At 36.9% G+C, this 13878-nt stretch overlaps 1 protein-coding gene across 1 annotated transcript in view; it reads left to right on the forward strand.

Annotated features, from left to right (window-relative positions):
- LOC141381111 (zinc-binding protein A33-like) overlaps window positions 1-13878 on the forward strand; it is a 397850-nt gene that overhangs the window by 238021 nt on the left and 145951 nt on the right. The window lies entirely within an intron of this gene.

The raw sequence follows: 13878 nt of genomic DNA on the forward strand, positions 1-13878 counted from the left end.
GGCACGTTTTAATAAATTTAGAGACATCCCTCTTTAACAAAGGCCAATAAAAATGTCGCAGTATTCGATTATAAGTCTTTTTAACACCTAGATGACCTCCAACGGGACCATGCGCCACTTCTAGAACAGCCGTGCGCATTTTTGTGGGCACCACAATCTGTACTACTAGCTCACCTCCACAAATCTCACTAGAAGACATCCATTTACGCAGTAACATCCCGTCTTGTAAGAAATACCCAGCTGCTGCACTGTGCGCCTCATCAGGGGACAAAATAGCATCGAACAGTGGAGACAACGTAACATCCTCCTGCTGCGCAGCTATTAGCTCTGCACTAGAAAATGTAGGAAGAAGAGACAGACCAGGCAAATTACACTTTTTCAGAGGAGTTGCATTAAAATCGCCCTGCACAGATTCATCTAATTTTAATTTAGAACGAGTCACAGCACATGGAAAAATATGGGAATCCCCTGCAACGAAATCAACAGATACAGGCGGCGTAATGACAATGGGTAGAGGAGATGCGTCTGGCCACACGCGCTCTCCCGCTAGGATGTTACCCAAGATCACGTCTACTCCACCCACTGGCAGTGATGGACGCACACCCATAGTGACCTCACCATTCACAAGCTCAGAACGCAGTACCACTCTGTGTAAAGGAACAGCCGTACAAGTAAGAGTGATGCCTTGCACCAGCACATTCTTCCCCAACCCAGACTCTGTGGAAAAAGGCAAAACAGAATTTAAAATAAAAGATTCAGAAGCTCCCGTGTCACGCAAGATCTTAACGGGTACATTTTCACTCCCTCCCGTCAATGAAACAAATCCCTCTGTAACAAACGGAATATAACTCGGATTTAACTCAGGCCTTTTACATGATTCAACAGAAAACGAATCCCCTTCAAAACGAAGTTCAGGGTAACCAGAATCAGCAAGTAAAACAGATGAGCTATTTTGCGACTTTGAACCTTTACGCATATGCTTATTTTTTAGGACAGGGCATTCTTTTTTCCAATGCCCCTCCTCAAAACAATACCTGCACACAGAATCAGGAATGGGTCTTGATGGTATGTGTAACATTTTCTCTGCTTTAAACTCAGGTTTTCGAATATTTGATCTCGGTTCATCAATAGGATAATTCCTACCCCTATTCATTCGATAATCACTCACCCATCTTTTATGCGTTACCACAAAATCATCGGCTAACACGGCAGCCTCACTCACAGTTGCTGGCTTATTCTCATTAATATAAGTGGCAATGTTTTCTTGAATAATATTCTTGAGCTGTTCAGTAAGGATCAATTCCCGCAACCCCTCAAAAGTGCGCACATTAGAGGTGGAACACCAGCGATCAAAATGTGTAGCCAATTCACGAAGGACTTCAACATGAGTTTGTCTGTAATTTTTTTTCCAAGTACGAAAACGTATGCGATACGCCTCAGGAACTAATTCAAACGCTTTATTTATTACTGCAGATTTTACGTTTTCATAATTTCTACGATCTTCCACTGAAAGCGCAGTATAAGCCTCTTGAGCTCTTCCCACAAATACTGACTGAAACATAATTGTACGGTCAGCGCTTGACCAACCTCGTTCATCAGCTACACTTTCGAATAAAGAAAAGAAAACTTCAGGATCTTTTTCATTAAATTTTGGTAGCAACTTTAAATTGCTTACCAAGTCACCTGCTCGATTTCGTTCCCCGACGCCGTCTGCTAAGGGTCTCCCATCAGCCATGATTTTTAATCGTTCCATTTGTAACTGGTAATCGCTAGCTTGTCGATCTAATTATGTTGGCTTGAGAAAGCCAACATACTGTAATGCTACTTAAACTTATTCTTATTATTATGTTGGCTTGAGAAAGCCAACATACTGTAATGCTACTTAAACTTATTCTTATTATTATTATTATTATTATTATTATTCCGGCTTCTGACCTAAAAAAAGCAATCGCTTCTCCTCCCAGGGCTTAGATGCTACAAGCCCCAAATTTGGTCAAAAGCTGCCTACTGCTCATGAGATGGTTGCTGTATGTCCTCATGCCGATAAGATTTGTAGTTTTTGAATAAAAATTTTTTTAATTTAAAAATTGTATCGAGTATTTGGGGCATATAAAAAAGTATACAATCCTCAAATTTGGCCAAAAGATGTGCTTTAAATTGCAGATAATTATCATATTTATTTGGTGTAATTATAAATAACAGTTTTCCTATAAATATTTTTTTTTTATTAAATTTGTAAAATTCACACATAAAGCGTGTCAGAGTGTCCACGAGATGGCGCCAGAAGACTATTTTTGAGCCCTTTTGGAATTGAATTTACAGCTCCTTTAAGAGGCACTTTCCCTTTAAGAGGCGGAGATATCCGGGCTGTATGTTTTGGCTGTGCAGAAATTCGGGCTCATTTCAGACGTGCTTGTTACAACATTTGAAGCTGTTTACATTAAAATTTCTCAGCGAAAACACACAAATACAAGTATTACAACACTATTTAGTGTTCCTTTAAGAGGCAGAGAGATCCGTGGTCAAAATCGAGGTGAGGTTAAACTTAATTCTGGTCATCAGTCATTCTTATTATGCTCGCGGGGAATTCCATAAAGCGTAATAAAACTGATCTGAATGCAGAATCATCTGCGTCGGAATCGACCCGCATGCATTTCTGTCGGCTACCCTGTGAGTTTTAAAATGCATGCCTCTGATGTTGGCAGAAACATAACTTTACTTCAGATATTTCTTTCAAAACAGAATATTCTGTGCCGTGAAAAAGCCTTCTCCTCTACTTGTGATAATGAAAATGAAAGCCATGCGAACATTCACGTATATTATACAATAAACATATTTAATATCAAATCCTTCTAACTTTATTTTTAATCTGTATTTTAACCCTCTAAAAACAGCTATGTCCTTGCCACAAAACTAATAATCCATCTTCAAAACCTACAATTTCTTTCCATTGGGTCCGGTCGGACCTGAACGTCTTTATACCGTTGTAATCACGTGTAAATTCTAACAAAGACAATGTTTGCACTTTTTAAATCACATTTTATTTATTGTGCAAAAATAAAACATCCAAACAGCATCATAACCAATAAAAACACACAGCAAAGAAAATGTATTTTAAAATAGTGAATATATATATATACATACAGTGTATGAAGATTTTTTTTATATCCCCTTAATATGTTCTGCTGTTGCTGCATCAGTTTCTCTCTGTAACATCTGGATTGCAATTTACACTGCAATGTTCACAATTTATTATTATGGGGGGAAAATCCAAACAGTATTATAATGTTTTAAAGCAAAAATGTTAAGAACAATTATTAAGTGAAAATAAAGTGTGTGTATATACATATATATACATACAGTTGAAGTCAGAATTATTAGCTCCCCTGTTTATTTTTTTCCCCAATTTCTGTTTAATGGAGGGAAGATTGTTTCAGCACATTTCTAAGCATAATAGTTTTAAGAACTCATTTCTAATAACTTCTTTATTTTATCTTTGCCATGATGACAGTAAATAATATTTTGATATTTTTCAAGACACTTCTATACAGCTTAAAGTCACATTTAAAGGCTTCACTAGGTTAATAAGGTGAACTAGGCAGGTTAGGGTAATTAGGCAAGTTATTGTATAACGATGGTTTGTTCTGTAGACTATCAAAAAAAATAAAAAAATGCTTAAAGGGGCAAATAATTGTGTCCCAAAAATGTTTTTTAAATAATTAATAACTGCTTTTATTCTAGCCGAAATAAAACAAATAAGACTTTCTCAAGAAGAAAAAATATTATCAGACATACTGTGAAAATTTCCTTGCTCTGTTAAACATAATTTGGGAAATATTTTAAAAAGGAAAAAAAAATCAAATGGGGGTTAATAATTCTGACTTCAACTGTATATATGTATGTATGTATATATATATATATATATATATATATATATATATATATATATATATATATATATATATATACATACACACATTTATGGTTAGGGTTATAAGGATTATTTCTTAATTCCCCTTTTATGTTGGCAAAAACATAAGTTTACTTCAGATATTTCTTTCAAAACAATATTCTGTGCCGCAAAAAAGCCTTCTCCTCACTTGTGATAATGACAATGAAAGCCAAGCTTTTGGTCTATGCTGTACCAAAAAAAAAAAAAATCACCCAGGTGATGACAACTAAATATTACGATTATAACATTGTGTTAGTGGCCAGTGGGGTGGAACAACGTCATTGGTCAGAATTAACCACGTGATGAAGACGTCCTATAATATTGTATTTAATGCGATTTTCTTCCTGTAAACTGTATATATAACTATATAACTATAACTATATATATAATGCTGCAAATTACTGTAAATTGACTGTACTCTATATTAACTGCAAAAATTATAAGACTGATTAAATAAAAGACAAACTAACTAAATGTATGTGCTATTGTTTCATTAGTATTTTAATTTAATATTTTTCTTCATATGATATTTATTATAATGTAATTTTGTTCAGATTATTATATATACTATAAATACTAACTATACTATAGTGATCTGCATTAAACAACCTGAACAAATCAGTCCTCTCTCTCTCTCTCTCTCTCTCTCTCTCTCTCGATTTGATCAAAAATGTAAATGAGGCCTTCCGATTAAAAGTCCAGTGGACCCTAGCAACAGCCTAGAAACCACTCAGAACACCCTAGCAACTACCAAGGAATGCCTTAGCAACATCTTAGCAACCGCCTAGCAACCACTTCTCAACCGCTGTGCTTCCTGCCAACTGCCTTTGAGTCCCCGGCGCAGTCACGTTGGCTTTCTCAAGCCAACATCAAAGTTTGTCTACGAACTTTAGGTTCTAGTTATTATTATTATTATTATTATTATTATTCCGGCTTCTGACCAAAAAAAAGCAATCGCTTCTCCTCCCAGGGCTTAGATGCTACAAGCCCCAAATTTGGTCAAAAGCTGCCTACTGCTCATGAGATGGTTGCTGTATGTCCTCATGCCGATAAGATTTGTAGTTTTTTAATTAAATTTTTTTTAATTAAAAAATTGTATCGAGTATTTTGGGCATATAAAAAAGTATACAATCCTCAAATTTGGCCAAAAGATGTGTTTGAAATTACTGATAATTGTCATATTTATTTGGTGTAATTATAAATAACAGTTTTCCTATAAATATTTTTTTTATATTAAATTTGTAACATTCAAACAAAAAGCTTGTCAGAGTGTCCACGAGATGGCGCCAGAGAACCATTTTTGAGCCCTTTGTAATTTAGTACTGGCCCTTTAAGAGGCACTGCTCCTTTAAGAGGCGGAGATATCCGGAGTTATCCGTGCTGACTCCTCTACTTGTGATAATGAAAATGAAAGCCATGCGAACATTCACGTATATTATACAATAAACATATTGAATATAAAATCATTCTAACTTTATTTTTCATCTGTATTTAACCCACTAAAACAGCTATGTCCTTGCTACAAAACTAATAATCCATCTTCAAAACCTACAATTTCTTTCCATTCGGTGCGGTCGGACCTGAACGTCTTTATAATCACGTGTAAATTCTAACAAAGACAATGTTTGCACTTTTTAAATCACATTTTATTTATTGTGCAAAAATAAAACATCCAAACAGCATCATAACCAATAAAAACACACAGCAAAGAAAATGTATTTTAAAATAGTGAATATATATATATACACATACAATGTATGGAGATTTTTTATATCCCCTTAATATGCTCTGCTGTTGCTGCATCAATTTCTCTCTGTAACGTCTGGATTGCAATTTACACTGCAATGTTCACAATTTATTATTATGGGGGGAAAATCCAAACAGTATTATAATGTTTTAAAGCAAAAATGTTAAGAACAATTATTTACAAACAGGTAAAATAAAGTGTGTGTATATACATATATATACATACAGTTGAAGTCAGAATTATTAGCTCCCCTGTTTATTTTTTCCCCAATTTCTGTTTAATGGAGGGAAGTTTTAATAACTCATTTCTAATAACTTCTTTATTTTATCTTTGCCATGATGACAGTAAATAATATTTGACTTGATATTTTTCAAGACACTTCTATACAGCTTAAAGTGACATTTAAAGCCTTAACTAGGTTAATAAGGTGAACTAGGCAGGTTAGGGTAATTAGGCAAGTTATTGTATAACGATGGTTTGTTCTGTAGACTATCAAAAAAAAATTGCTTAAAGGGGCAAATAATTGTGTCCCAAAAATAGTTTTTAAATAATTAATAACTGCTTTTATTCCAGCCGAAATAAAACAAATAAGACTTTCTCAAGAAGAAAAAATATTATCAGACATACAGTGTTACACCTGGCTCAAGGATGTAACATAATGAGGGAGACGACAAGGAGAAGTATGATCAAAAAGAATATTTATTTAGCTCAATTTAAATTATATAATCAAAATATCAGTATCAGTATGTTCAATCAGTGTGAAATGCAAATGTATGGATGCTGTAAATGTTGTCAGTGATAGTGTATGGATGCGAAAGAAAGCATAAAGGCCAAATAGGAGCGCGGCTCTGGCCAACTGCCAAGTGAATGGACAGCGGCCCCGACAAACTCTCTGCCGGGGTTTAAATAAGGGCGCTGACCAGCATCAGGTGCGCTGAAGGCACGCCCCCAATCTAGAATCAAAATCAAACACACAAACAAAACAACGCAGTCCTAACACACCCCCCTAAAAAATAATCCCACATCAAATTAAATCAAATAATAACTATAACATACATACAGGAGTAGGTCAGGGACATCAGTGGGAGACCAAAAATACCGCCTCATCACTCCACCACAGGGGCACGTGACAAGGTAACCTCGGCGATGCCCAACTCGAACACCACAGTTTTGCAATGTTATTCTTCAGCATGTGCTGAATCTCGGACTCTAATTTAATGCATTTATCAAAAGGGACACGATAAAAACGCTGGCGTTTGCATGAAGCATCACCCACATCAAGCTCTATAAGATGCGTTTGTGATGGAACATCCCCAAATAATGATGGAAACTCTCGGATCAAATGTGACAGCTCCGCTCGCTGCACAACAGTTAGATGAGACAACAAATCCTCCAACTCTTTCAAAGTCTCAGAATTTTTTAATCGAGGTGGCACTACAGCATCATCTAAAAACTTACCCCCCTCCCGGTCTCCTGCGGAGGACTGTCCCAGCGCCTCAATCGCCGGACTGATCACCCCGGAGGATTTGATATCAGCTTGACAATCTCTGGAGAAAAAGGGTTTCAGCAGATTTACATGGCAAATTTGGGTTTTTTCTTTCTGTCTGGAGTTGCAATTTCATAATTAAGATCAGACAATGCACGCACTACAGTATACGGTCCCACAAACTTTGCGCAGAACGGAGAGCTCACTAGTGACAGCAACGCCAAAACCTGATCCCCCGGTTTAAATACGCGCTGCTCAGACCGACGATCAAAAAGAGTTTTCATTTTTATCTGTGCCTTCTCCAAATTCTCTTTAGCTGCCTGACCAGCTAAAATCAAGCGCCTTTTAAACCCATTCACATATTCAAGTAAGCTTTGTGGTGGTTGTTTGCCTTTTAACTGATTGCCGAGAACAGAAAGTAAACCTCGAATTTTGTGGCCGAAGACTAAATCATTTGGGCTAAAGCCCAAACTAAATTGCGTGACCTCCCTTGATGCTAACAAAAGCCACGGAAGCCCTTCTTCCCAGTCGCGATTTAATTCGACACAATACGCCCGCAAAAGACACTTCAGTGTTTGGTGAAATCTCTCCAGCACCCCTTGACTCTGAGGATGCTGCGCACTGGAACGATGATGTTTAACTCCTAATTGCTTTAAAATCTCTGCGAACATTTTTGAAGTAAAGTTCGTTCCTTGGTCACTTTGAATGACCTTTGGAATACCGAAGATGGAAATGAATTGAGACAGGGCTTTTACTACGGACCGGGTAGTGATATTACGCAACGCGTAAGCCGCTGGATACCGAGTACTTTGACACATTACTGTTAGAAGGAATTTACTTCCCGATTTTGAGGGAGGTAACGGACCAACACAGTCTATTAACAAATATTCAAAGGGCTGCTCTACTGGAGGAATGGAATACAGTGGGGCTGGTTTCAGTGGCTGATTAGGTTTTCCGGTCACTTGGCATGTATGACACGTTCTAATATGCTCGTCTAATCCCGGACGAGCCCCCATATGTTACACCTGGCTCAAGGATGTAACATAATGAGGGAGACGACAAGGAGAAGTATGATCAAAAAGAATATTTATTTAGCTCAATTTAAATTATATAATCAAAATATCAGTATCAGTATATTCAATCAGTGTGAAATGCAAATGTATGGATGCTGTAAATGTTGTCAGTGATAGTGTATGGATGCGAAAGAAAGCATAAAGGCCAAATAGGAGCGCGGCTCTGGCCAACTGCCAAGTGAATGGACAGCGGCCCCGACAAACTCTCTGCCGGGGTTTAAATAAGGGCGCTGACCAGCATCAGGTGCGCTGAAGGCACGCCCCCAATCTAGAATCAAAATCAAACACAAACAAAACAACGCAGTCCTAACATACAGTGAAAATTTCCTTGCACAGTTAAACAAAATTTGGGAAATATTAAAAAAGGGAAAAAAAAATCAAAAGGGGGTTAATAATTCTGACTTCAACTGTATATATGTATGTATATATATACATACATATATACATATATAACACATACACACATTTATGGTTAGGGTTATAAGGATTATTTCTTAATCCCCCTTTTATGTTGGCAAAAACATAAGTTTACTTCAGATATTTCTTTCAAAACAATATTCTGTGCCGCAAAAGAGCCTTCTCCTCACTTGTGATAATGACAATGAAAGCCAAGCTTTTGGTCTATGCTGTACCAAAAAATAAATAAAATCACCCAGGTGATGACAACTAAATATTACGATTATAACATTGTGTTAGTGGCCAGTGGGGTGGAACAACGTCATTGGTCAGAATTAACCACGTGATGAAGACGTCCTATAATATTGTATTTAATGCGATTTTCTTCCTGTAAACTGTATATATAACTATATAACTATAACTATATATATAATGCTGCAAATTACTGTAAATTGACTGTACTCTATATTAACTGCAAAAATTATAAGACTGATTAAGTAAAAGACAAATTAACTAAATGCATGTGCTATTGTTTCATTAGTATTTTAATGTAATATTTTTCTTCATATGATATTTATTATAATGTAATTTTGTTCAGATTATAATATATACTATAAATACTAACTATACTATAGTGATCTGCATTAAACAACCTGAACAAATCAGTCCTCTCTCTCTCTCTCTCTCTCTCTCGATTTGATCAAAAATGTAAATGAGGCCTTCCGATTAACAGTCCAGTGGACCCTAGCAACAGCCTAGAAACCACTCAGAACACCCTAGCAACTACCTAGGAATGCCTTAGCTACACCTTAGCAACCGCCTAGCAACCACTTCTCAACCGCTGTGCTTCCTGCCAACTGCCTTTGAGTCCCCGGCGCAGTCACGTTGGCTTTCTCAAGCCAACATCAAAGTTCGTCAACGAACTTTAGGTTCTAGTTCTAATTTTTAATCATGTTTAGGTTTTTCATATTCGATTTCACGCTGTTTTACCAACTCCTCTGCCTTTAATCTCGCCAATTCAACCTCCTTTTCTTTTAGTTCTCGCTCGCGCTCCGTTGCCTGCTTGTACATTTCTTTTTCATGAGCCTGTCTCAACTCTAATAATTCTTTTCGCTGTTCAAACAATAAATTACTCTCCGAAAAATCAAACTACCCATTCCCTCATCAGCAGTCTCAGATACCGGAATTAACACGCCACAATCAACTAATGCGCTCTTAATCAAAGCTCTCAATTCATTTTTTCGCAACCGCTTATCAATTCCCGTTAATTTATAGTTATCAACAATGTCCCACAGCTGTAGCTTCGAACACAAATTTAACTTCTCCTCTGATGAAGAACTTACAAAATCTTCCAACGAAATCATCCCAAAGAATAAACTTACCCAAATGCAGTACTAATAAATACTTACGACTTACATCTAAACTTCGGACATAAGCAATCGGCTCATAATCAAATATCCCCCTAACTAACCCACATTTCCCACTAACTAAACTTACCTAACTCTTCTGTGTTTTCCTAAGAGTCAAGCCTCTTTAAGCAGCTAATACCGCTGGTGCACAGCTGAACTGTCGGCTCAGAAATGCAACAACGGCCGTGCACTTAACCCAGGAAAACACCAAAAAAATTAAAAAAACAATAACCTCTCCGGGGATCTCCAAAACATATTATGAGCTGAACTTACCTGTCCGAAGCCAAATGAATGCTCTGCTCTGCCAAAACATGCACCTAATTCTCCTTAACAATTACCGGTCCGCATGCCTCTCAATAAAACGAGCCCCCATATGTTACAACCGGCTCAAAGTTGCAACATTAGAGAGACAATACGGACCAGGTAAATTGAAAAGAGAAATAATTTATTAACAAAACGTATAATTAACAAAAGTATTTAAAGCAATCAAAGTCAGTATAGGTGAAAGTCAGTAGTGAAAAGCATGTGTATGGAAGTGTACTGAGCTCATGATCCAAACACAAAAATAAATCAAAAGCGCCAAGCAGAGACGTCCGGCTAATCGACCTCTCCCAGACAGAATGCCGGACACCTTATAAACACCACGAGATGAGTCTCAGGTGGGATGACCCACTCACCAATCTGCAATCATCACGCAGAATCTGTAAATAACAAACACGCATACAAACAGGTCCCACATGGGACCTAACATAAGCTAACTGTAAAAGCTAAAGTCTCCCTTTGCATTGAACTTTGAGCATCTTACATTCAGAGCTTTAGTTTATGTTCACACAGCTACAGTACATTACACATCAACTAAAGATTAAAATATGATATTGTAGTGGACCAGCCCTTAAAAATGATGCCAGAACACAACTGATGGTAAGTTAACGCAACATGGACACAGGCTGAAGTTATAAAACTAAATTAAAATTACAGATTAATATTCCCTATATTGCAGAAGCCTTCTTTTTTTCAGATTTTTCCTTATTTATAATGTGAAACACTGAACCCCGATCATCTATTTACACCGGTCTGAAGTTATCAAACCAATCGTCCCGGCTTTGTGTTTCCGACTATTCCTTTAATATGTTTTAGAGTATATTCTATTTAAATGTACATTTATTTTGCACAATATTTTGCATTCTCTATGTCAGCTTTTTTTCTGGGTAAAAATTGTTCTTCGGTGGTGTCTGAATATATTATTGAATTTAAATAATATTAAAAGTTAAATTTGATGCATCTCATTGTAATGAGGCAACAAACACACTGACTTTAAGTGTTTAATGCACATTTATGCATTGTGTCATATCGCTTAGGTCTTAGTATCATTATCTGAAATAAATGGATGCCAATAAACATCTATGTAAGGAGAGGTTGACTTTAATTATATGTTTATACTTCAAAATACAACTCTAAATACATCTTAGGTTGTCCCTTTTGTCAAGTTTAATTATAATTTAGCCTATATTTCATAAACAACACAACTCAGGAGCAAACTAGTTTACTCTGCAGGTTTATATTAGATATCTCCCTCACTCACTCTAACAAAAAATGTATGTGTAAGAAGAAAAAAAAAAAAAAAAAATATATATATATATATATATATATATATATATATATATATTATATATATTATATATATAGAGCATATATATATGAAATGTATATAAATATGTAAATAGTGTGGGAATAAATAACATACTTAATACTTAAAATAATAGAATACTTTCCAGTTGCTTTAAAATAACCACGTAGAAAAGACTTGGAAAAAAACTATTTTATTGGATAACTTTATCCTAACAGAAACACATTTAGCTGTAAAATAACAATGAAAATGTAAATTCCTTATTGACATGGTACACTGGCCTTTAATGAATAAAAAAGACAACATAATAAATGATAAAATGTAGATAAATCGATAGATGAGTAAATGAAATAAGAACAACAAACAATGTAACTGACGTAAAATGTGAAACTGGCAATGTACAAACTCCAAGTTAAATTAGGCATTTCCAAGTTTCAAGTTTGGTCCTGAAGAGTTTAATTTCAACCTTGTTTCTACAGTGCGGTAAAATTCAGTACATTACATACCGGTAGTCATTTCTGTTTCCACTGTCAGAAGTACCAATAAACCAAACTGTACCGTACCACTTTTAAGGCTGATTTATACTTCTGCGTCAAACACCGGCGTATGCTACGGCGCTGACGCATAGCCCTTCGCCGTGGCCGTCGCCGTCACTGACGTGCACCTCTCAAAATTGGAACTACACGTCGCAACGACGCGTAGCGCAAGCTCTGTGATTAGTCGGCTTGCTAGCGCAGACGAGTCTGGGCGGGACCGAGAGCCGCGCGAATAGCGCGAGCGATTGTTTACAAGTGTGGAGTCCCGTGAAGAAGCTCCGGATGGAAAGTTTTGTTCTGTGTTTACCTCATGGTTAAAGTTGTTGCACGTCCGCCAGTTCCTGCCTCAAAATGAGCGAGTTTGAGCCACTTGTACATCCAGGAAGTGTTCAGAATAGCAAAACAGAAGCGAAGAAACTCGACACAGAGGAACATTTACACCTCACTGCCCACTAGTGTTTCGGAAGTGTTAATGCAGACCAACAAAGACAGCGTGCAGAAGTATAAATGCACAGCCACGCGCGTTGCCTGCGCCGTGAGTTGCGCCGGTCACTTGACGCAGAAGTATAAACCAGGCTTTAGAGACCCTATTATACTGTAAGGGTAACTACCATAACAGTACAGTACTAAATGTGGAGATAGACTTGCTGCTGAATGCTAATTGGTTCACAGAGAATTGTCACTTGAAAAATTACACTGTAATAATAAAATAAATCTATGCGTAGCAATGAATCATCATCGACCCAAGCTAATCATCTTATAACAAACAGCTACATGCCAAGAAAAAACAAACAGGATCTTCTGTATTGCTGCTTTTCCACTATCATGCCAAATCGTTCCGAGAACAGTCAGATACAGTTACCGTTGTGTTTCCACATGAGCCTGGAATGGCGAGCATGATTATAAACTGCAATATCACATCTGAAACACTAGCTGGCATTGGGGTTTCCATGTTCCTCTATGTCATGTTTCTTTGCAGGTGTTTCGTTTATGCAGGAAATACCTGTAATGCTACCTTAATGTACATGTAGCTAAAACGCACTCATTTAGAGGCGGGAACCAACGGATGTTCAACAAATTTAATCATAAGGTAAACAAAAATCTATCCAGAGCTCCTCCACAGAATTCGACACTTTTAAAACACTCACTCCAACAGGTTGCTCTTCTCCCAAACTTCTCGGCCACACCCACACTTATCAAAGCCACCAAGTGTCCAATCACAGATCTTGCGCTGTGCATCATTGCGACGGGTAGTTACATTTTTTTTGAAAGCTAAGTGCACGGCAAAGGGAATGCGACTGGGCAAAGGCTGCGCCTAACCATCATGTGCACTTGACACAAAAGTATAATTCAGTCTTTATATTCAATCCAACCATGGTTAATTGAGCACTTGAGTGCATGATGTCGCCATTGTGTTGCCTGGCTGCCAGTTTCTCCATATCTGGAAAGGCAGAAGAAAGCTATTTATTTGTTTCTTATTGAACAAAGCAAATACTAGAAAAAAAGGTGTCACAAAACACAGAAATATAAGACCATCGACCATATTACTTATATCATGTTATTTACATTACATTAAAGTTACCAAGGCAGTGACTGGCACGTTTGTATTACATTTCAGAAAGCGTCATTTGATCAGCATCAGAGTGAAAAAT

The sequence above is a fragment of the Danio rerio genome, chromosome 3 (genome assembly GCF_049306965.1).
Source record: "Danio rerio strain Tuebingen ecotype United States chromosome 3, GRCz12tu, whole genome shotgun sequence".
NCBI classification, from domain to species: Eukaryota; Metazoa; Chordata; class Actinopteri; order Cypriniformes; family Danionidae; genus Danio; species Danio rerio.